Source organism: Zingiber officinale, chromosome 2A, assembly GCF_018446385.1.
Source record: "Zingiber officinale cultivar Zhangliang chromosome 2A, Zo_v1.1, whole genome shotgun sequence".
NCBI lineage: Eukaryota > Viridiplantae > Streptophyta > Magnoliopsida > Zingiberales > Zingiberaceae > Zingiber > Zingiber officinale.
This window is the reverse complement of record NC_055988.1, coordinates 149,097,320-149,108,663: the sequence shown is the minus strand read 5'-3', so window position 1 is coordinate 149,108,663 and position 11,344 is coordinate 149,097,320.

Here is an 11,344-nt window from a genome sequence, read left to right as displayed (position 1 = left end):
ATAAATAGTTAAAAAAAATTATAGGGATATATAATAAGAATTACCATGTGGCTCTCAGCTTCGCAGGAAGGGATCAGACATAGTCGTGCGAGAAAGCACAACCAAATTGTGTCCTATTCTGGTGTTCTTCTTATGCAACAGCAAAAGACACAGTCGTGCCCCTTGGCATGGTCTGCCTGTGGAAGATATTGGAAACCCTATTCTTGCTTCGTTTAATGGCTATGGTCGTGTTAGGGAACACGGTTAGACTAAGCATTATGTTGGAATGTCTGCTTCAACCGCTTCTTTGTCTCTATTTTTACTCGAAATTCACATTCTGTTAACAAAATCATTCAAGGAGAAGATCTCCAAACTACATGAAATTAATGCAAAAGAGATGAAAACATGTACAATATGATGATGTAATGGGACAAAATATATGCAAAATAATACCAAAATCATTACATGAATCACACACTTCAACTGTCATAATCTTTCTATATTTTGGAGTTTGTGTTAATGAGCATAAGAATGTTGTTAAGATTGACAGAAAGGAAGATGTGTATGATAAACAAGTCATAAATACATATACACATACAAGTAGGCTTATAATCAGACACCTAACACAACGTTGATATTTAGTCTTTGGGCAAGAAATATCAATTTATAAGTGGTACTCACAAATGATAGTAAATGCTAATTAATAATTTCTGTCGATAAACTCGATATATTGTATGCATGAATAACATATATAAGAGAAGGATATTACACATTTACTTGCATACATTGAACCTAATTATCTTGCCAAAAATACTCTTCCTTTAGTCAGATTATTTTCCGTAGATCTTAGAACAATATTTAATATGAAATTATTGCCTTGTGTTTATTATTTGGTCAAAATAGTCTTCCTTTGGTTCAACTTTTTAATATAGACTTAAATACAATATTCATCATGTATTTATTACTTTGTGTTTATAATCTAGTCAAAATAGTCCTCTTTTGAGCCAATTATTTTAAATAGACTTAAACACAATTTTGATACCTTACTAGCATGCGTTTGACACATTTGTCAAACATGGAGGTGAGAACATACATTTTGATACACAGATAGGTATACTTCATAGGTTAGTGTGGTTGCTCGTTGCCCGGCGCAGCGGCCCCTTCGTTTGCGGTTAGCCGCACGCAAAGCTACTCTTTTAATTGAGATGGTGGACAAGAATGGGATTTACTTCTCTTGTGGTTGATTTCTGGAACATGATGTTATTTTCAGCCCACTCCTGTGGCTCCTATGTTGATTTTTGCTTACTTTGGTTTTTGTAAATGTTGATTTTTACAAACTTGTCGTAAGCTTGTTTTTATTATTAGTGTGGTTGGCTTAATTATAACTGCAATTGAGGTGGAGTTTGTCACTCTCTTTGTAACAAATTCTCCTTTTACCCTAATTACATACCATGAAAGTAGACAATTTGATTTTGAGTGCACTTGTTAGACATGTGCATAAAACTCCACAACTATAGCATCGACCTGGTCACCTCTCTAGTGGTTAGGATACAAAAGCTTGAGTTTTTAGTGGAGCTTGAGATGATGCCGAGTCATGAACTAGCCTTCTTGATGTCGAATGACTTGTAGAACTTAGATTTTCCATCAATTGATGTTGTATTTGTGCCCTTAATCTCCATTATTACAATTACATTGGTAAAGATGTGAGCAAGATTAAATTCAAATAATTAAATAACTATAATTTAGAGTTATATATATCCCATTGGTATAGATGTGTGCAACTTAAAATGGGAAAAAAAACCTCGTCCATGATATTCTTAATTTTGCTCTCAACAATAATGATTGATAATAACACCATCATTATCTATGTTCCATGAAATCAATAGATCTTGCCCTAATTAGTGAGCTTGCCTACAATATAGAGCTTGTTTTTGGCACACAAAGTTTATAATAAAGATAGATCAAGAAGTTGAAACTCAGCTTGCTTTAGTAATCTTTATTTATTTATTTTCCTTTCTTCCTTTTAAGGAACCAACCAACACTAAGGACTTTCATCCTTTCCTTTAATTGTCTCATCTCGTCTTATCTCTTCTCTTTCATTTTTTGTCCTCTACGGAAATACAATTTAAAGAATCCCAATTATATAAAAGATAAGTGATGATCGATACAAATGAATTCCTTATATGCTTGGAAGAGAATCAAAATCTGTCTCCTTCAAATGATTATGTATTTCACAAATTATGTACAACCAAGCATGGATGCATGTGTTTAAGAATCAAGAAAAATAAATAATTTTATTCCACATCATGTATCTAGAAATTTGCATCTAGGACATGATAAAAACAAGATATCATATAGAATTGTTTTTTTTACTATTGATTTTTCTTAGGTGAGATACATTATAAGATACCATAGATTATTGTATCCTCTTGAGTTCTTGTGTTATAAAGATTTCTTTATATCTTGAATTCTATACCTTGTGAAATTTTATGTCAATTGAAAATCCTATTAATATATGTTGAGATCTTAGCTCAGACTTATCCCGTGTCTATTTAAATTTCATTTAAATTGTATTTGTGGCCTATAGTTCTTTTTATACTTGAATTTCATTTGTGATACAATTTTTTATTTACGAGTGTTAAATTTAGTATATATGCATTTTAAAATTTAACAATATATCATAATGTTAAATTGATTTTAATAAGTGTTTTTTTAGAATCATTATGGATAAGAGTTGGACGTTTTTACTGAGACAAACTGAGGAATATAGAAATGGTGTTCAAAGTTTCTTACATTTTGCATTTTCTAAAGCAAATATAAATGAAATGATTTTATGTCCTTGTATACGGTGTAAGATTGGTATATTTGTTTCAAGAGAATTTGCCTTTGATCATTTGACAATTGATGGATTTATCAAAGGTTATACTCATTGGGTTGCTCATGGAGTGATATCATATAGTACATCTACAAACTCTATTTCTGTTCCATCTAAAAATTATGCAGATGATATACAAGGTTTAGTTTATGAGGTATTTGGGATCTCAGACAATGATAATATAATTAGTACATCAGAATTTGAAAATGACAACGAGATTCCAACGGGAGAGGCTGAGAAATTCTATAAATTAATTGATGATTCATAAAAAGAATTATATCCAGAATGCAAGAAATTCTCAAAACTTGCATTCATGATTCGCTTGCTTCACTTAAAGTGTCTAGGCAAAATTAATAATAAGATTTTTGATATGCTTTTAGATTTGTTGAGAGAAGCATTTCCTAATACAATGGATGATTTGCTTAAGTCATACTATGAAGCAGAGAAATTGATGAAGCAAATAAGACTTGGTTATGGAAAGATTGATGTTTGCCCTAATGATTGCACTTTGTACTGGAGGTTGGATAAAGAAAGAATTCAATGTGAAACATGTAGTGAGCCCAGATGGGAAACATCCGAAAATGATTCTACCGGTGAAAAGAGAAAAATTTCACGTAAGGTTTTATGGTATTTTCTAATAAAGCCTAGGTTACAACGTTTGTTCATGTCATCTAAAACAACATCCCATATGAGATGACATTCTGAATCTCGCACAAAGGATAGTTACATGCGACATTCAGCTGACTCTCCAGCTTGGCAAACATTTGATCATAAACACTCAGAATTTGCAAAGGATCCTAGGAACATAAGGCTTGGTTTAGCACACTACCATGTATTAAAATTCTTTGTGATGATATAGAACATCCTATAGGAACAAAAATAAATAAATAAATTTGCTAATTTCTTGGGTTCTTTAGCAAGGAATGGTAAGTATTGTCCAATTGATATAGAAGATTGGCATAAAATGTCAATGGACAAAAAGAAAGACATGTTAAATATTATAAAGGTAACTGAATTACTTTGTATAATTTTAGTATTTAAAATTTTTAATTTATGCAATGATTCGTAAACGAGCTGAGTTGAGTCGAACAGTAAGAGACTCGAGCTCAAGCTTGATTCGTTATCTCTAAGTTTGAGCTCAGCTTGAGTTCGATCATGTTTTTGTTCTTAAGTTCGAGTTCGGCTTGTAATAAAATTATATAGTTCGAATTCGGCTAGAAAAAAACTTGTTTAAAAATTAAATGAGTGTAGTTTGAGTTTGTCTAAAATAACTAGCTATAATAATTAATAATATATTATTATATTTATTATTTATGTTATATATATATATAATAAGATAAATGAGTCTCTTAACGAATATATTCGCGAGCCTCTTAATGAATACGTTCGCGAGTCTCTAAACAAACATGTTTGTGAGCTTACGAACCAAATACTGTTAAGCTCAAGCTCGACTCGATAATATTTTCGAACTCGAAATCAGGTTCGAGTTCGGCTCGTTAACTTAATCGAACGAACTCGAATGAATTTTTTTTTTTTTTAACTGAGACCTAAATAGTTTACTAACGATTTGATTCATTTACATCCTTAGAGGTGGATAGCTCACATGCAAGGGTGGAGCCACGTTCAGCCTTATCCGGGCTGTGGCCCGGGGTCCATTTGGTCAAAACTCTATTAGCTCTTTTAAATCGTAGCCCAGGGTCCATTATTTTTTAATACTTAACCCGGGGACTGAAAGAGCTATCCCTAAATCTCCCATATCCGTTGTCCCCTGCCTGACGGGACTTGAACGTCGAACATCAAGTTTTGGAGCTACCCACCTCTAGTCGCAGCCTTCGGAAGACCTCTTTTTACTCGTCCTCCTCCAGTCCTCCTGCGGATCGACTTCACCAGATTAATTCTCCGAGCTAGGGCAACGACTTACGGTCCAACTCTTGATTTGGCTTTCGATCTTGTCTAATCTAGTATCAACTGTACAAGATGGAATATCACAAGAAACTGCAACACGTATCACAAATGATACACAATTGCAGAAAGTACCTCGTCGTAGTGGGAGAATTGTTAGGTAACCTAAAAGATTCATGTTTTGGGAGAGTCTTTGGACTTGATCCCTGGTGGACATGAACCTGATCCTCGGACATATGATGAAGCACTCCAAGATAAAGATGCAGCATCTTTGCAAAGAGCAATAAATACATAATTAGAATATATGTATTCTAATAAAGTCTGGGAGCTTGTAGAACCATCAAATGATGTAAAAGTCATTGGGTGAAAATAAGTCTACAATAGGAAAAGAGGAATAGATAGAAAGGTGGAAACTTTCAAAGCAAGGCTTGTTGAAAAAAGGAAACTTTTTCACCAGTAGTCATGCTTAAGTCTATCCGGATTCTTTTATCTATTACTTCTCATATGGGCTATGAGATTTAGCAAGTGGATGTCAAGACTGCTTTCCTTAATGGAAGTCTTGAAGAAAACATCCATATATAGCAACTAGAAGAGTTCATTGCAAAGAGCATCTTGTGTGTAAGCTTAATCAGTTTATGGACTGAAGTAAAACTTCAAGGTCTTGGAACATCCGGTTTAATAAAGTAATCCAGACCTATGGATTTATTTAATTACCGAATGAGTCTTGTGTATACAAGAAGTGTGATGGAAACGTGGTGATATTTCTTGTACTATACGTAGATAGCATTTTTGGTAGTTGGAAATAATATCAAAGTGTTGTCAGAAGTAAGGGTATGGTTGTCCAAACAATTTGATATGAAGGACTTGGGAGAATGCATATATTCTTGGGATCAAAGTAATAAGGGATCGTAAGAAAAGAATATTTTACTTATCCCAAACTTTAAATATCGAAACAATCCTTGCTCGTTTTGCTCGTTTTAAGCATGCAAAACTCCAAGAAAGGTTTCTTACCTTTTCAGTATGGAGTAGTTTTATCTAAAGAGATGTCTCCGAAGACATCAAAGGAGGAAATGAAGGCAGTTCCTTATGCTCCGGTTGTCGGAAGCCTAATGTATGCTATGCACGAGATCAGAAATCTGTTTTGCCGAGGGCATAGTTAGCAGATATCTAAGTAACCCTGGACAAGGACATTGGACTGCGGTAAAGCATATATTGAAGTACCTTAGAGGCACTAGAGATTATATGCTAGCTTACAAGGCAGATAATTTGGTCCCTGTGGGTTGCATGGATTTTGACTTCCAATCGGATAGGGACAATAGTAAGTCGACCTCAGGGTTTTGTGTTTACTTTAGGAGGTGAATTCATAACTATGGAAGAGTGATAAGCAAAGGTGTTTTTTCGGACTTCACCATAAAAGCTGCGTAAGTGGCAGCCTCTGAGGTAGTCATAGAAGTTGTATGACTCAGATACTCCATGATGGACTTAGACATGTTTTCTGGTTTGCCTAAAATTATTACAATTTATTGTAATAATAGTGGTGCAGTAGCAAATTCGAAGAAACCATAAGTCCATAAGGCAAGTAAATACAATAGAGTGCAAGTACCACCCAATACGAGAAATCGTATAAACGAGGAGAAGTTGTTGTCGCCTAGATTGCATCAGGTGATGACTTATAGATCATTTCACTAAGGTCCTTAAGGCAAGGGCTTTTGATGGACATGTTGAAGGGTTGAGAATCAGATGTATGGTAGCATTATGACAGCATAGTCTTTTAGTATAAGTGGGAGATTGTTAGAGTGTATACTAAAAGCCTAGCTTTTGTATAAACATTTATTTAGAAATAAAGAATCACAATGGTCAAATATCTACATTTATTTGTTAAATATAATTTGTTCAATTAATTTATATAGTAGACAACATGGTGTGTGATGTCACACACAAAAGATCATGTTGTCGGTTCTTTATAAATTATAAACAGTTGATCGCGACTAAAATGGAAAGGAACAAACCGTTGAAGTAGTCGTAGTGTAATCAAGTATTAGTTTATCTTAACTAATAAATTACACTGATACACTCCAAGTGTATTGAGTAAGACCATTTTAGGTAAGTTCTTTTTGTACTGACTTTATAAAAGAACTAGACCTTAGTTATTATGGAAGTGTGTGCTCTTAATCCTAATATAATAACAAACACATATATTTAGTATTTATTTCTTTGACTTATCAATAGGTGAGATTTAGCTCGATAAATCAATAAGCCCGATAAGTTGGGAAATGATATTACTTATAGTGTGTGTTGTTGATTATAGAAGGAAACTGTGTCCTAGTAATTTAGGTTGAGAATGACCCCAAGAGGAGCTCATAAGGATTGTCATGTTAAACCCTACAGGTGGACTTAGTCCGACATGACGATAAGATTGAGTGGTACTACTCTTGGACTAAGATATTAATTAAGTGAGTTGTCAGTAACTCATTTAATTAGTGGATATTCATTATCTTAAACACAGGGAGACTAACACACTCATAATAAGAAGGAGTCCAAAATGTAATTTGGGATTGGTGCGGTAGTTCAATAATAATTCTTTAGTGGTATGAATTATTATTGATGAAGTTAAGTTGTGTGTTCGGGGCGAACACGGGAAGCTTAATTTCATCGGGAGACCAAAACTAATTTCTCCTCTCGGTTCCTATTGTAGTCTCTTGTATATAGATATTTATACCCACCACATACTCACTTCTTACCCACCTTTATACCCATCCTATTGGGACCGACCAAGCAAGCTTGGAACCCAAGCTTGGGTTGGCCAAGTAAATAAGGTGAGTTGAGTTGGTGTGGCCGGCCCTAGCTTGAACCTAAGCTTGGTGTGGCCGGCCACATCACATTAAAAGGGATATTATTTTTAATCTTTTCTTAATGTGGATATCATGGTTTTAAAAGAGAGTTTAAAATTTAAATTTTTCCTTTTATAGCTTTCTACAAAAGATTAAGAAAAGATTTGAAATCTTTCCTTATTTGTAGATTGAAAGGTGGATTTTAATTTTAAGAAAATTTTCCTTTTTTAACCATGTTTATGATTTAAAAGAGAGTTTAAAAATTAAATATTTCTTTTATAAGTTTCTACAAAAGATTAAAAAAAAGATTTGATATCTTTCCTTATTTGTAGATTGAAAGGAGATTTTAATTTTTAGAGATAACTTTCCTTTTTGAAAATTATCCACATGTTTAAAAGAAAGATTTTAATTTATAAAAATTCCTTTTTATAATCCACCATGAAGGGAAAAATTATTGGAGAAATTTTTTAAAAATTTCCAGAAGCAAATTAGAAAGTTTTAATTCTTGTGTGAATTAAAATTTCCTTGATTGGGAGAAAAAGGTGGCCGACCATTATTATTGAGAAAAGAAAATTATTTTTAATTAAAATATTTTTTTTTTCATAGCAAAGGAATTAAGGAAGTTATTATTTAAATTTCCTTATTTGCTAAGACCAAGGATTATAAAAGAGGGGGTAGAGGTGCCTTCATGGCTAACGATTCTATTCTTTTTTTTCTCTCTCTCTTCCTTGGTGTGGCCGGCCATAGAAGTTTTCTCTTCTTCCTTTTCTTTCTTCTTCATTGGTCGAACCTCATCATCTCATGGAGCTTAAAGGTGGCCGGATTCTAGCTTGGAGAAGAAGGAGAGAAAGGAAGCATCCCTTGGAGCTATTGTGGTGGTCGAATATTGCTTGGAGAAGAAGGTGGCTTAGGTGGGTTCTCATCTCGGTAGATCGTTGCCCACACAACGTCCGGGATAAGAAGAGGAATACGGTAGAAGATCAAGAGGTTATTTGCTTACAAAGAAAGGTATAACTAGTAATTGTTTTCCGCATCATACTAGTTTTCTTTGTATAAGTTATTTTTGGAAATACCAAACACAAGAGACATATGATTCTAGAGTTTTCGGATTTGTTTCGAATTTATGTTTCTTTTGTTTTATTTTTCGAATTTGTGATTCGATTGTTCTTTTTGGTTAACCTAGAGTTATTTAAGGAAATTAAATATTAACTTTCCTTAAAAGGCTTTGTCTAGGCGGTGGTGGTTGCTCCCATATCCAAGAAGGTTATGTGCCTCGCCATGCAGTCCTGGAAGCCAATTTTGGAAATTAATATTTAATGGAATTAATAACATAGGTGGATTTGAATCAATAGTGTTAAGTTCCGCTTGCGATTCAAATCTAAACCATTAAGAACAGATAAGTTAAATTTGGAATCAATGATGTTAAGTTCCGTCTGCGATTCCTAATTTAACTTCTAAAGAACACAATAGGTTATTTAAGGAAAGTTTCGACACTTGTACAAAAAAATTTTGTACAGTGAAACCGGTTCGTTTTCCTAGGACTAACCAACAACCCTAACTCCTAAACTCGAGTCCTAGGGTTTCTTGCCCAATATCTAGTCAACCTTTACCTGTTGGGGATCCGGTCAACCTTGACCTGCTGGGACTTCTCTATCAAGTGTCCATTCAATCTTTTGACCAACTTGGACTTTTCTCCCCATACCAAGTGTTCGGTCAACCTTGACCCACTTGGACTTATCGTACACCAGATGTATGATCAACCTTGACCCACTTGGACTTACCATCTTGTGCCAAGTGTCATGTCCTCCATAATCCACTTGAACTTCCAAACACTAGGTGTCCGGTCAACCTTTACCCACCTGGATTTCCACATGTCTGGCTTCACTCATTAGGGCTTTTCAACACCTGGCTTCACTTACCAGGATTTTCCTCTGCCTAGCTTCACTTACTAGAGTTTTTCACTTGAATTCACTCACTAGGGTTTTTCACTTGACTTCACTCATTAGGACTTTTCCTCAGCCTAACTTCCCTCACTAGGGCTTTTCACCTAGCTTCACTCATTAAGACTTTTTCCACTATCTAGCTTCACTCACTAGGTATTTTCAACTGTCTGGTCTCACTCACCAGTACTTTTCCCACTGTCTAGCTTCACTCATTAGGACTTTCCACACCAAGTGTCTAGTCAACACTGTCCCACTTAGACTTACCGTCTTCTGCTAACCTTCCCATTGGACTTGCTTTTGTCTAACCTCCAGTTAGAACTTCCCAGTCAAGTATCCGGTCAACCTTGACCTACTTGACTTCTGGTCAAACTTTGACCATCAATTTTTATATGGATAATTGCACCTACAATCTCCATATATTTTCAAATATCAAAACTCAAACATTACGAATTAAGCTTGAGCTAACTCAAGCTTAATCAGCCTATTCTACCTTGACCCAAGGGAAATTACATCAATAATCTCCCCCTTTTTGATATTTGACAATACATTTAAATTAGGCTAATCTCATAGCCTCAACTTCTGCTTCATGTCAAAGTATGAATGAGGGTTTCCTTCATTTTCCCCCTTTCCAAGAAAGTAACCTCCCCCTTTAGGTAATGAAGGTTTCCTAACTTAAACTCTACATTCTCCCCATTTGATACACATCAAAAACTCTCCCACTGAAGAGTTATCTGCATGTTGTTCACAACCTCACTTATTGTTCACAACATCACTATGAAGGTCTCATACCCTTCATTGTGTCCTAATCTTTACCCTCGAGATTAATCATTTATGACAATGAAGATTTTCCATCTTCCATTATCTCTCATGCTTAACCTAGAGCATTCATAACAATGAAGGTTTCCAATCTTCAATTGTTTCATTAGTTTAAAAAAATCTAAGTCATATCTTTAAGAAGTGACTCCCTCTCAAAACATACTCCAAACTTTTGTCATTGCACCAACAATGACTTAGAGTTTCTAAACCTTTAGAAAATCCAAAATTTAAAGTTTTGAGGTTCAAAATTTAACTTTGAAACTAAACCTCACTTTAAACTTCAAATTAGTCTTCTTTTAACTAATCCTTTCTTGTTTCAACAAGAAAACTACCCTTAAATATTTATAAATAAATTTTTTAGGGTTAAAAATGGTTAACACGACTAAACATGGCTTAATCAACTTAAATAAACTTATTTAAGCTAAAATTAGGGTCATAAACGATTATTGAAATCTCTTAATCGCTTAAAATCAGCCTTAATCGATTAACACACGTTGCTAATCAATTCAACCATATCCTAATCAATTAAGCAATTTGCTTAATCGATTCAAACCCATCGTAATCGATTAAGAAATTCTCTTAATCGATTATCATATTTGACTTCTAAAATTCAATTCTGTCCGAACTTTAAAAATGCCCCAAAAATTCTATAAAATTTTAAAAATCATGAAAATTCATGTAGATATTATTTAAGACAGATTCTATCAGGGAAAAATAATTTTCTAAGAAAACACATCATATTTTCAAAGATTGACACTTAATTGGAAACCATTAAAAAACTTCAATGTTTCTCTCACGTTTGTGTTTAACTATGCAATGTTGGTTACATCAATAAATAGTTTTCACTAAGGTTTTCTAAAATATTTTTGAAATCATTTTCAAAACTAAATTTCCAACCATGATCTTTTGGTTAAATACACATGACTTGTACATTTATTTTTCTCATGATTGGATAACACATAAACTATGTGTTTCAATGAAACTAAAACTCAAAAAGA